Below are 13,202 nucleotides of genomic sequence, written 5' to 3'. Positions count from 1 at the left end.
TTGACAGTTCTATTCTACATTTGCATTTAAAAATTGTAATGCATTTGATTAGACCCTATGTTTATCGTGGGATCTCTTGTAGGCATTGCTGCTGTGAGATTGTTACCTTTCAGGATTTGTTCTGGACTCTGTGTCTGTGGGGGAACACAAAAGCCTGCTGGTTCACAGGCATGTTATTTTCTGGTCCATGGTATATCTCATTTTCTTTAATTTCTGATGGGGCTGCACCTGCCCTGCTGCTGCTGAGTCATCTGTGTTTGTGTCTGAGATATTTTTGGTGTGCAGAGTTAGGCAGGTACATGTGCACTGTTCTGCCTTATATGCTTGCCATGCTTTTCCACTGCTCCCCAAACTCAGTTTTTGGGGCACTGTAGAATCTGTCCCACAGGGACAGAGGCAGGCATTGTCTGGGCAGGGACAAGAGATCCTGCCACCACAACCATTATCCTTGCCGGTGAACAGGTGATGCTCAAGCACAGCATGTGCACAGACAATGGGCAGCATTCTGAGCTCAGGAAAGTGATCACTGACACAGGCTGATGGCTGAAGGATGGGTCACTAAAACTATCAGGATTAATTGCTCCCCTTTTATTTTCTCCGTCATCTTTCTGCATTAGGAATGTTCAGGGGGGATTCAAGTAACCTGATATAACATCTGCAACATTGCTATCACCAAGAAAACATTCATTCAGATAAAAAGGCTGTCTCAAGGTACATTGTCTCAAGAGACCGTGTGTAAATTACACCAAGTGATAAAAAAGCCCCAAAAACTAATGAACATGCTGGCTAGACAGTTCCAACTTTTCACAAGAGCAGAAATTAAAAAAAAAAAAAAAAAAAAAAAAAACACAGAAAAATGTATTTCAGCTGAAGTAAGGCCTTTACCCCAGTGTTTTAGCCAACCTCTAGAGACTTTGTGTAATTATTAGATTTCTCTTGAGAAGGACATGGACTTAGGTGATACCAGAAATCTTGTGCTGTGTATTCTCCAGGAGCCCCTTTCTACATCACTCTGCCTCCAAAGCCCTGAAAACTCAAACACCCTCAAACTCCTGTGGACTGAAGGTATGGCATTTTCCATACCTTCCCTCATGTTCAGGAGCTGTTTCTTCTGATTCAGCAATAAATAAAAGAGAAGGAATGGAATCTGGGAATTCAGAGATATGATGTGCAAAAAGTGATTTTCTGATTGTGAAGGGACTGCTGGTAAATCCTCTCTGTGCACCCAGAATGGGTCTTGCACGGAAAAACATCAAAATCTGAATTATACAGAGGCTATGCAGCACTATGGCTAAGTACTTTCGCCTTTCATGTCTTATTATGTTGTTAATTAGTTAATGTTTGTAAAGCACTTTGAAGATGAAAAGCCCTATATAAGTTCTAAGTGTTATTATCTCTAGAGACCTAGGTTCAATTCAAAGGTGCTTAATTACATATGCCATAAATTAGACTTAATGAGTTGTAGAATCATACATTTTATGCAATGCATGCAGATTTCTCGGCCAGAGCTGGGTCCTATGGTCTGCTGCAGTACTTCTTTAGGTATTGAGTTGTTAAGAAAATTACACAAATATAGAGCAGATAATTTCTAATAATTGGATTGCATTTCAGTACTATTCAGGACTTGGTGGAGCAAACACTGGGAGCTTTGCTCAGCTGTATCTAGGGATTTTCCAGTAACCAAATTGCTGAAGGTAACAGTTTTGGGGTTATTTTAATTATGATATAGACAAAATGCTAATTCATACTTCTGTATTTTGGCTTAGCAGAAGGGTGCTGAGAGATATTGGTATAACAGTTGTCCTTCCAGTAAGACCCTGAAATGTCCCGTTAGAGGACACCACTTCATGTTGGGTTATGTTCACAAGCATAAAAAAAGATTTTCCCATCCCTAGAGATACCAGTGTGTAATTTCCAACAAGCCTTTATGAGCGGGTATCCTGCAAAAAGAGGAAGCCACAGTTATAGGAAAATGTGGTTTCGTTGGCTTTGCAGAGCTGAGAGTTTCCATGTTTTGTAACTTACATATTTCGTGGCCAGAAAGCTGCAGACTTTGCCCTGCTCCAGCCTCAGCCCCAGGGCAGATGACCACGGTGAGCAGGCAGATTCTCCTGGCTCTTGCCCAGCCAGCAGAGTTCAGAGACACACAAAACCAGCAGGGTCACCCACCTGGCCTAAAGTGACTCTCATGTGTTCCTGCAGCAGAATAAATCCATTTTACCCTAGGCCATCCATGGGCATATAGAGGGAGGCAGGATTTATCCTGCATGTAAATATGTTAGGAGTGATTGTGTTCATTAGTACAACCCAAGTAGATTGGAAAAACTAATTATTAGCAATTTACTATGAGTGTCACTAACAGAAAGTATTTATCCCAAAGTGAAAGTCATTTGATTTGGTTAATGTTTATTGTAAGCATATGCAGACTGTCTTCCAGGAGAAAATGTATTTTTGAGTGTTCCAGACAAGTGAAACTGGTGAGCCCGCAGTCCAGAGAAAGCATCTGTAACCGCAGCCAAAAGGGGAACGAGATTTCTGACATTCTTTCAAGACATGTGTTTGAAGCATGGGTTCCCATCACTTTCAGAGCCACTTGCAGGCCTTTTTCTTTATATAGATTAAGACAAGTCAACGTGGGCCTAGATTCAGTGTGATAAATGCCTCTATGATTTCTCCCTCATCCACTCTCTACTGTTATTTTGGTGCTTATTTTGAGCAGAAGTGTGTTCTTTAGATGGGCTGGAGCACAGTTCCCAACAGTGTTTATCACTCACTTTTTCCTATCTCCAAGAAATCTAGTCTTGCACCATAATTACCGGACTGTACCTCTTTCAAAAACAAGACACGATTTTGGTGAATACTTTTCATATACTCTAATAAATAGGAACTTCACATGAACACTGATCTGAGCTCCAGGCTGTGGTTAAATGTTTTAATAGTGCAGCAAACTTATCAACAAACCTTTCCTTCCCTGCCCTTCTCTCTTCCCTTTTTACAATGAACAGATTTTTATCCGACTGGCTTGTGACTTGGGGATTTTTACAAGCAGGTTTAGGAACTTATCAAATATTTGAAAAGTTAAGTCTGAAAACAAAACAGAAAAATCCCACAATTTAAAAGCCTGATATTTCATACTGTATGTATTAGCTGGGTAAAATTTTGACTTGCCAAAACACCTACAGGACTCCATTCTCTGACCTAATGACTTGACTAGAAGTTACCAGTCTGATGCCGTTTTTAATACTCCAAGACACCATTTCTACTGATATAACTCACTGAGCTACCAAATCATGCAGTGGAGCTGCACCACACTCTTTGTTTCCAGGTTCCTGTAGCCTTTTGTCAAAAGGTGACAAGAATATCCATATTGGTTTTATTTAATCTTGGCATTTCCAGCCTGTCTCCTCCCCTCCTCTGTTTCCAAGATGTCAGTGACTGACATACTCTGGCAGTGTTGCTCAAACAAGAGTGAAGAATCTCTCTGGGCAGGGGGACAGTTGTGAGCTTGAGCAGCTGCACTGCAGTGCCTGTTGCAGAGACACCAGGCAGCAGGGACAGCTGGACAGAAGAGAGCTCAGGACTTGATACAGCCAGGCCTACAAGTCTGGCCAAGAGAACAATGGCTGGGGAGGCTCCTCCAGAAAATGTTCATGGGCTCAAGAAGCAGCAATTGTGCATGGAGAAACATCTTGGTAAGTTAACGTCCAGTACAGAACTCTGGTCATTTGGTGGTTGTGTCTGGTTGGGAGTTTTATAAAAGCTAGCCATGCTTTGGTTTGTGACTTCCTCAGACATTTTCCTGTGTTAAGTCCCTAATTTAACAAAGCACTGATCTCTCTTCTCTGAAAATCTTTGTGGAAACATTGCCCCTGCAGGAGATCTGGAAGACTTCTGGATCATAACTGCTTCTGACTTCCTCTGTCTGTGAGCAGAGTTAGCACAGGTCAGCTGCAAAGTGGAAAGTATGGCAGCAAATCATGGGGTAAGCCCAGATTTAATATTGATGTGTCTTTACACCAGAGTGGATGAAAATCATCCATGCCTCCTAACAGAATATGGTACCAATGTATGTGAATCATCACTAATTTATTGGTGCCTGTTACTTCAGTGGGCCTGTGGATTTTTTTGTCAGCAGAATTGAGAAGTGTACTACTGGTCTGCTTCATAATTCTTGAATTCCTTTATCTCTACAGTCATGTTGCAGAAAGAAAGAAAGAAAATCAAATGCAAAATTTAAAAAACAAAGTGTCTGATCTGAGAGCATTAAGAATTAGATTTACAGATAATTAATTCCAAGAACAGCATTATGACACCAAATATTTTAGTCTCGTGCACACAATATCATGCAGATATCACTCCAGCAAGAAACTCTGTCCTCTGTGGATTAAGAGCATGCCTTCAGTTTAACCCTCAATTCAGTAAAAGATTTCTATTCTGAATGATACTTAAGTTTGAGATATGTCTACAAGTCCATTGTATTTGATGTCTGAGATTAATGAAGTTAACAACAGGTTGAAGTATTGTCCTGAGTTTGATTTGACTGTGTGTAACAAAGTACCTGTGCACACCAACATTTCTGTTTTAAGGTTCCTTCAGGAAATAAGCAAGGAAATTATTTAATAAGTATTCATAAGGAAATCTGCTTTATTATGACTATGTCTTTACAGTTAAGCCTAAACTTAGTTCTGCACTAGGTGTTGGTTCAAATTTTGATTTAAGTAGGAGCACAGTCCATGACTTTATGCATCTATGAGGACAGATTTATGAATTGAGGTGGTCAAGTCACACTGTTGCCTGACAAAGGATATCAGAAAGCTGCTAGACTTAAAAATGAACAACTCCATAAAGCTGGACTTTGTCATGGGAACATCATCACATCAACTAATTGGCATTACTCACTCACCCCATAGAGTAATTATTTGTAATTGTTATTATTGTAGCATATGTCCACCATTTAAGCAATGCACATTCCTGGGAAGACTGGGTTATTCATCAGAGAAACTGAGAAATTGAGTTGAAAATGTCAAATCAGGCAGGCAGATGGAATTACTTCATTTGCTCTTAAACGAATTTTTAGTTTTTTCTCTTACTTCCTCATACAGGCAAACAGGGAAGCAAGCTAGCACTATCTCCTGGTTTCACAAGACAAAAGTCAGAAATACCATAACCACTAAAAGATGTCTCAAATAAAGAAAACCTTTGGTGGGGCCAGTCTTCAGGGGTGAATTCAGTTTCCCTGACACTCTGACCCTTGAGCCAGCAAGGCACACTTGGGTGAGCTGTGAGCTTTGGCCCTGTGTCACTGAGAAAGGTAGAAATGGCCCTTGAGTCACCAATGAGCACAGAGTAAATCCACAGAAAACCTGTGTGTGGACCCTTCTGCTAGCAGACAAAATCAAGGTGTTTACAGAAAAATTATTTGAGTTGTTGTTATCTTGCATTGATAATGGTGCTCATACTGATGTGATTTAAGAGTCAGAATTAAAAAATAGTCAAAACCTGCAATTGCTTCATCTAGATTTCTGAGAGGAGCCATTGAAACTTTGCTCAGAATTGCCCACAATTATGAAAAAACGCTCTTTTGTTCTTACATTAATTTGCTTACAGACGGATTTATAATATCCTTTAAAAAATTGTTGTTACACCCATCTGCATGTGCTTAAGCTCAGTCTGCTGAAATGTACTGCTTGAGCTCATGACGAAAGCTACAACTATTGTTTGCCTGCACAATACAAAAGGAAATAAAATGAAGGGTTCAGAATGGACTGTTGCAAATCAAGACTTCAAAATCTCAGTTAGACTGCTTTTTGTTCAGTATCTTTTATTACAAGAAGAGGCACTTATCACAGATATTTGGGATATTTGGCAGTAAAACCATAATACTGAATGTTCAGATGATGATGAAGCAGCATTATTGTCTTCCAGTGCCACTAAAATTGAAGTTTCCATTTACATCGATTTTTTTTAAAATTGGGGTGTTTGGTTCTCTTTCCACAAAGATCTCAAAGAGATAAGTTGAGCCTATTAACCTGAATGTGGCAGTTAATATGCTGATGTTAAGAACATACTTAAAGCCAAGAGCTCTTGGCAAGGCATTTTGACTCATTAAAAGGGAAATAAATGTCAAAATGAAGAAGGTAAAATTGTAATACAAAATCTATTAATAAAGCATTCTGAAGAAACTGCCTGTTATTTGTTACTAAAGGAATTTATATACATTTCTGTAATGAACAAAAAGGTTATTTATAAGAAATATTCTGTTCTCTTGCTTACACGGAAGGAATTTTATATCAAATGGATAGAGAGTTGCTCCAATTTCCAATCATAAGATCAGTGTCCAGTGAATAGCAATAAGCAAGTCTTATATCTGACATCCTATGTCAAATCAACTTGTGGGAAATGATGGAAAGAGCTTTTTAAATGCCATGGAGAGGTGACAGCCTGGAAAAAGCTAATTAGAGAATGTTTTAAAATTGTGTTCCTTAGGATCTTTCACTAAAAAACAAGTTCAATTGTAAAAAAAAAAAAAAAAAAAAAAAAAATAGACTAAGAGGGTGCTGATGTCACTGCAGCAGCAGCAGTCCAAGTGTAGATTGTATATTGCTTAAATGATCCAGATACTTTGATATGGTTTGGCAAATGAAAACCTTCTCTTACTATAAGTCATTTTTAGCATCTGGATTTGCATGCGTGTATTATATCTGCTATATTAATTACATCTATTTTCACAGGTATAGACAGACATACCCCAGTCGTGTGGCACCCATGAATAGATCCAGTGAGCCTGTGCAGCTGTGTTTTGATCAGCAGAGAAGTTTCCTGGCATCCGAGAACTGAAATCACCTTGAGGGTATGACAAGCACATCTAAGTATGTATTGAGTGAAAATCAAGGGTTTCTGTAAGGAAGAAGTAAGGACACCTACCACAAAAAATTAAAAGTAAAATAACCTTTAATAATCGCAACAATGCAAACCCCATTCGATGCATTGCTCTGCGTTGGCATTTGGCCATCCATCATTAGCTGGTTCATGAAGCTGATCTGTGTTCTCCCCTCCCTGTCTCTAGGAGCTGCTGGCCTCTTTTCAGCACTCCTTTCCCATCGGCACACAACTGGGACCCCAACACTCTTTTGTCTCTTCCTCTGGAACTCTGTTTTGTGACACATGGGGAAGGGGAGCTGTGAGCAGTTTGCTTTCTTCTTCATTGTGTAATCCCACTTAGAAACTCTGTCGGTAGACACTTGGAGGTGTCTAAAATGTTAGACAAGGAAACAGGTATAATTCAGAGGAAAGCTGACCCTGATTGAATAGGGTCAAAATGCCTCAACCACCTCTTTCATTGGAAACTCCTCATTTACAGACTCGGTCTTCTTTTATTTTCACTTAGAGTTGACAAATATGTGTGGGGTCTGTGATAGTCTGAAAAATAAGAAGTGTTAAGGAAACTTCCCAGTGTGAGCACTCAGGAGACGCCTTGGCAGTCACTCTGCCAAGGACAGGGACAGTCACACTGACAAGGACAGGGACAGTCACACTGCCAGGGACAGGGACAGTCACACTGACAAGGACAGGGACAGTCACACTGCCAAGGGCAGGGACAGTCACACTGACAAGGACAGGGACAGTCACACTGCCAAGGACAGAGACAGTGACACTGCCAGGGACAGGGACAGTCACACTGACAAGGGTAGGGACAGTCACACTGCCAAGGACAGGGACAGTCACACTGCCAGGGACAGGGACAGTCACACTGACAAGGGTAGGGACAGTCACACTGCCAAGGGCAGGGACAGTGACACTGCCAAGGACAGGGACAGTCACACTGACAGGGACAGTGACACTGCCAGGGACAGGGACAGTCACACTGCCAAGGGCAGGGACAGTCACACTGACAAGGGCAGGGACAGTCACACTGCCGAGGACAGGGACAGTGTCGCGGGTGCCGCTCCCCGCACAGCCCGCTCAGGGCGCACCAGGTTTCCCATAGCAGAGTCTCAGATGTCCCATCCTATAAAACCAGTTATTCCCGGCGCAGTGACACGGGAGCAGCCCGAGCTGGTGCCTTCGAGTAGGACCAGCCAAGAACCCCCCGGGCTTTTATACCTTTTATCTTCTCACCTTCCCTGCCAAGGCAAGCCTGGCTCTTGGGCTCCCGCCCCCTGTCCGTGCCCATCACCTCGCTGGCGTCACCCGCCTCCTTTGTTAACCAAAAGATGGGCGATTCCCGGCTCCTGCTGTGTCCATTCACCTGGCCGGCATCCCCCATCTCATGCCTTTGTTATCCCAAGGGCTGGCACTTCACGGCCTCTCCTCGGGCTCCCCCCCCACAGCTCCATCTGCATCTCAATCTCCAGGTTGGGAGCCGGGCTACCTGGAGCAGCGGCATTCCTCAGCAGCACTCCGTCTGGATTGCGGGAATTCTGGGGTTAAACAAGCTCTTGGTAGAGAGCACAAAATTTCTCTCACCTCGGAAGGTTGTAGAACCAATTTGTGGAGAGTACAAGAATTTGTTTTCAGGAATCCTGTTTGGGTACCCGCAGGTATTAACATCTAGCAGAATGAGTTCAAGCTCCAATTTCCTAATTCCCAGGTCTATTTGTATATGTTAATTAAGTTAATTAAGTGAGGAAACAACAACAACAAAAAGGACTGAACTCCCAATTATGTGTCTAAGAGTTTGAATTTTCCTCCTGACGTTTAGAAACCTAAGGCTGTAAGCCACCAAAGGCTCTTGAAGAAAACACTTGTGGTCATTTCCCGACTTGGTTACTACAGATATTTCTTGAGTTTTCTGGTGCAATATATTATCTCAGGTCCTTTTTGCTGAGTATTCTAAGAATGATTTACCAAAATAGTTGATGAAGTTTCATATTGAATGTATTCCAAACATTTATTTGCTATATTATTCACATTTATTATATTATGCACCTCTTTCAACCAGATTTTGTTTTGTCATTATGGAAACTCCTTCTAGTGAAAGCTGCTTGACCCAGGAAAGCATTAGCCAACCAAAAAAATGTGCAGCTTTCAAGTAATTCTCAGTAGTTTTGTTTCGATATTCACTGTACAACATTTTTTTAACTGACCAAAACCACAGATGGCACAGGCCTGACTTTCTCATCACTAAGGATAATTTATATCACACCTCCAGTAAAAAGAGACCTGCAAAAAGTGTAGATGTAATTAGAAGCCCTTTAATATCCTTTCATACTGTTGGAGTAGCAGGCAGGAATCTTCACCTTATGTCCTTATCCCTTCTGTTTCTTTGCTGGGAAATGCTTCAAGTCAGACTGGTGTGGGTTGGGAACTGGCAATTCCTCCTCTCCTGTTCCTGAGCTGCAGAAGAACAGCCACACCAACACACTCAGCACAAGGGCGTTCCTTCACATTTATCTTAGGTTAGCACTTTCCTTTATTTAACTGTCTCTGATCTGACTATATCTGATCATTCCTTCATCTCATTTTCACTTAACCTTTTGCCCTCTACACAGACTAAGCATCCTATCAGATATCTCCCAAGGGACCTTCTTTTCCCCCCTCTCTCCACTCTTTCTCCAATTTAGGTGCTTTATGCCACTCCTGCTAATTTACCTGATTACATGGAAGGATCTGTAGATCTTTTTATAATTGCTGTTTTACTTAAAACATTGATTCTTTAGCTCTTGTCTGTTTTCAGGTCATCACACCTCACTGGAGGTTTCCCTGGCTTAATGAGCAATTCTGAAACCATAGGAAGTATCAGACCATGGGGGTCAGTGTACATTCTGATATTTGAAAGCCACTCCATAGCATCCACAAGAGGATTCTTGGCACCTGCCTAGTTAAACTGAATGTCCAGTGTTATCTCTCCAGGCAAGTAAGATTCTGGCAATTACTGTAGTCCTATTTCACTTGTTCTCAGTCTTTTTGACACCAACACATTCATTCTCTCAAGCTCCTTTGGCAGCTGTAAGAAGTATTGGTGGTTTTCCCCCCCCACACCTTTTTAATTTTTTTTATATGATTGATAATATGGAATATTTCTTCTAACCTTTTACTGCCATTCCTGGGCTAGGTGATAGTTTTTGTGTTCGAATGTTAATCTCCAGCATGCAGTAGTAGCACCTCTTCCAATCACTTACTCATTATAGAGCTCATTTGTAAAATGCTGCTGCTTAATTTATGGCTGCCTGTGAAGCCCCACCTACCACTGGCCCTCCAACACTCCCACTGCCAGAGGTCACATAAAGAAAATCATTGCTTTATACAGAAAATCCTTCTAGTTTAACACAAGGAATGGCAGTCCTTGGATAAAATTTGTCTATATGGTTTCATATGATGCACGGGAAAGAAATACATTCTGAAAAGGGTGCAAATAAAGCGGGTTCTCTGGTTCAATGCAGGAAATGGCCCAGCTGAAATGTAGTGGCAAAAAAATGCCATAATTTTCTTCACTTCCAATCTCTTGGGGAAAAAAATAAAAAGGTTGTCTGAGGAGACACAAATATGTAAAAACAAAAAGACCTCCCAGGATGACTTGAAATATGTTCAAATTACACATCTACTCCCTGCTCCCTAGAACCCAGTAAATATTTCTTTGGCCCTACAAAGTATTTTAGTCTGAACCCAGGAAACCTCAGCTTGACCTTGAAAATAAGATTCCTCAGTTTTCAAAGAAATGTCTCAGCCACATTACTGGAGGAGTTGCACTTTTTTGATTGAACATATAAAACTTGTCTCTTTTGGCAAATGGGGTAGATTATACCGCGGGGAGCTGGTTGTTTTCCCAATTAGCTGACCACAGGCACTTTCAAACTCTCTTTCTTAACTTCTACACCTCAGTACAATGCTGGTGGCAAGGTTAAAATATCTGTTTTGGGCCAGTAGGGGCAGGGTTAAGCCAGTGAAAAGCACTAGAGCCTATCTCAGTGGAGATACACTGTTCTACCTTGCTGAGGGAGCATCCAGAGCATCTTTCTACAGAGATTTTGTTCTGTCTTCTTCCCAGGTTGTTGTGGATGGTTTAACAGCATTTGATGTTGTAGCATCCTTCCAGCATACCTTGAATCTCATTTGAGATTTCAGATTGAGTATGTCTGGATTTGATCAGATTTATCAGTTTATTCTCCTCTGATGTTTTTTGCCTTTGACAGCTGCATTAACTCTTTCACTCAAGATTCATTCCATGGGAAGTGTAATGAAAATGCTCTTTTGAAACACTTTGACATCATCTTCAGACATCTGACTCATATTCAGGTGCAAATTTCCTAGGTCTGGTTATCAGTTCTCTGTAAAAAAATATTAGCAAGTGTTCCACATGGAGTGTGAAAGGACAAGAAAGGTCTCAAATTCCTCTTCTGATGACCGGTCAATGTCCATCAACTGATGTTGAAAATCTCTGTGACCACAGCCTTCCTTTAATGTCATAGCTCAGACATAACGGCCTGCTGTCCAACAATCTTGTTTAAAACAGACCAAAACAATAAAGATGGACACTTTGATTGGCATCTACCATATTAATTGAACTAAACCTGGCTTTAATTCTAACAAAAAGTCAAATGTTGTATTGGGTGTTAAATAAAATAAGGTGATGCTTTTTCAAAATGAGCCTTTCCATTTTTGCTTCAGTTTGAGTTTCTCACTTTAGGCCAACCCCACAAGCTGAAATTCTGTCAGTTAGTGTTTCACAGAGGCTCCTGGTTCGGGGCACAGTGCACACAGCCAGCTGCCCAGGCTGTGGCCCTTGCACCCTCCCCAGGTCCTGCTGACTCCTGCCTGTGCTCAGGGTTTCATTAGGTTGCAAGTTGTAGCCACCTGGTGCAGATTTAAGGGCTCCGTGTAGCTCAGGTAATATCCACACATCTGAGGAGGACAGTACTGTTATCCAAACAGAATGAACCTTTGAACTTTGTTAGGTTTTTAATATGACATTAAGCCTCGGATTTATAAAACCAAACCAGAGCAAAACAAAAGCGTGCTTGCTTTCATTCTGTGTTCTGATTTTGCACTGGACTGTCAGCAAAGCAGACCTTTTTACCTATAAACAGATGGCACACAATTCTGTGGGATTTTCCCACATTTGATGAACACACATCAAGTCCATTTACATGAGCATGGAAAATATTAAAATGACTACCAGGTCTGCATAGTGTAAGACACCTGGAGCACATTGCTGCCAGCAAGCTTCTGAGGTGGGGATATTCTGGCACACAGTCATGGTTCTGGGGACTGGGCCGTTTTTGACTCAGGTTATTGCATCTTTTGACACCTAAAGACATGTTCACCTCTGACCCAGAAACATCTGCAACGTCAAACTATAAAAACGGGAATGGAAATGTAGCCTTTTTTTCCTCTTACTGTTATTTTTATTTTCTATTGAAAAGGGTTTTTAAAGGTCTATGAAATGTAAAATTGCTTTTTTTGCCATAGTTGCAAAACTCATTTCAATTTTTATCTGAGATGCACTTGTAGCAAATTTCCAGATTTGAGAAACTAATGCAATAACTGCTCTGAGGCCCAGAGTCTGAGCAGAGCCTGGGCTGCATCTCTGGGGCCAACAGGGGGGACTGTGACAGTGACCAGCTTTGTCCCCATTCCCACCATTCACCCCCACTTTTCCCAAGAGTTTATATTGCTTGCAAAGTTGTCGTATGTTCTGACTTTGTTTCCTAAAGTAGCTCTGGCTGATTTTAACTCACCACTTTTGCTCCTTTCTGTGCAGGCAAAATTGATAATCATCTGGGCCATTACTGCTGCTTCTCTGACATGGCCCAAGGGGGGAGTTCCAGCCCTCCTGGTGACTGCACCAGGGGCTGCAGGTTCTTATACTTCAAACCAATTGGAGTCTTCCTTTCACCTCTCTTCTTGCTCCTGCAATCTCCATGCACAGATTTTATTTCTTTTAAATTAAATTTTACCTAGTAATTTTTGGCCCTAAAAGCTGAGCTGGGACCTTTCTGTGTGTCAGTCTTCCCTCCCTAGGGAAGTCTTCCCTAGAATGAATCGTGTGTTTTGTAGTAAAATGGGACTATCTTTGAATGAATAGCACTATGAAAATCACCAGAATTATTGTGGTCAATTTTTTTGTTTTATTTAACATAAGAGGTAGAATATAGAGCAGAACAACATATGATGTTAATGGCTAAGTTATTGCTGTGGTTGAGTTTGCCAAAATTAACGCATTTCCCATTGGAAAACAACAACAACAACAATGGAAAAAAAAA

Source organism: Zosterops lateralis (genome assembly GCF_965231275.1).
Source record: "Zosterops lateralis genome assembly, chromosome: 12".
Classification (NCBI taxonomy): domain Eukaryota; kingdom Metazoa; phylum Chordata; class Aves; order Passeriformes; family Zosteropidae; genus Zosterops; species Zosterops lateralis.
The sequence above is the reverse complement of the archived record's forward strand: the minus strand, read 5'-3'. Positions refer to the sequence as shown.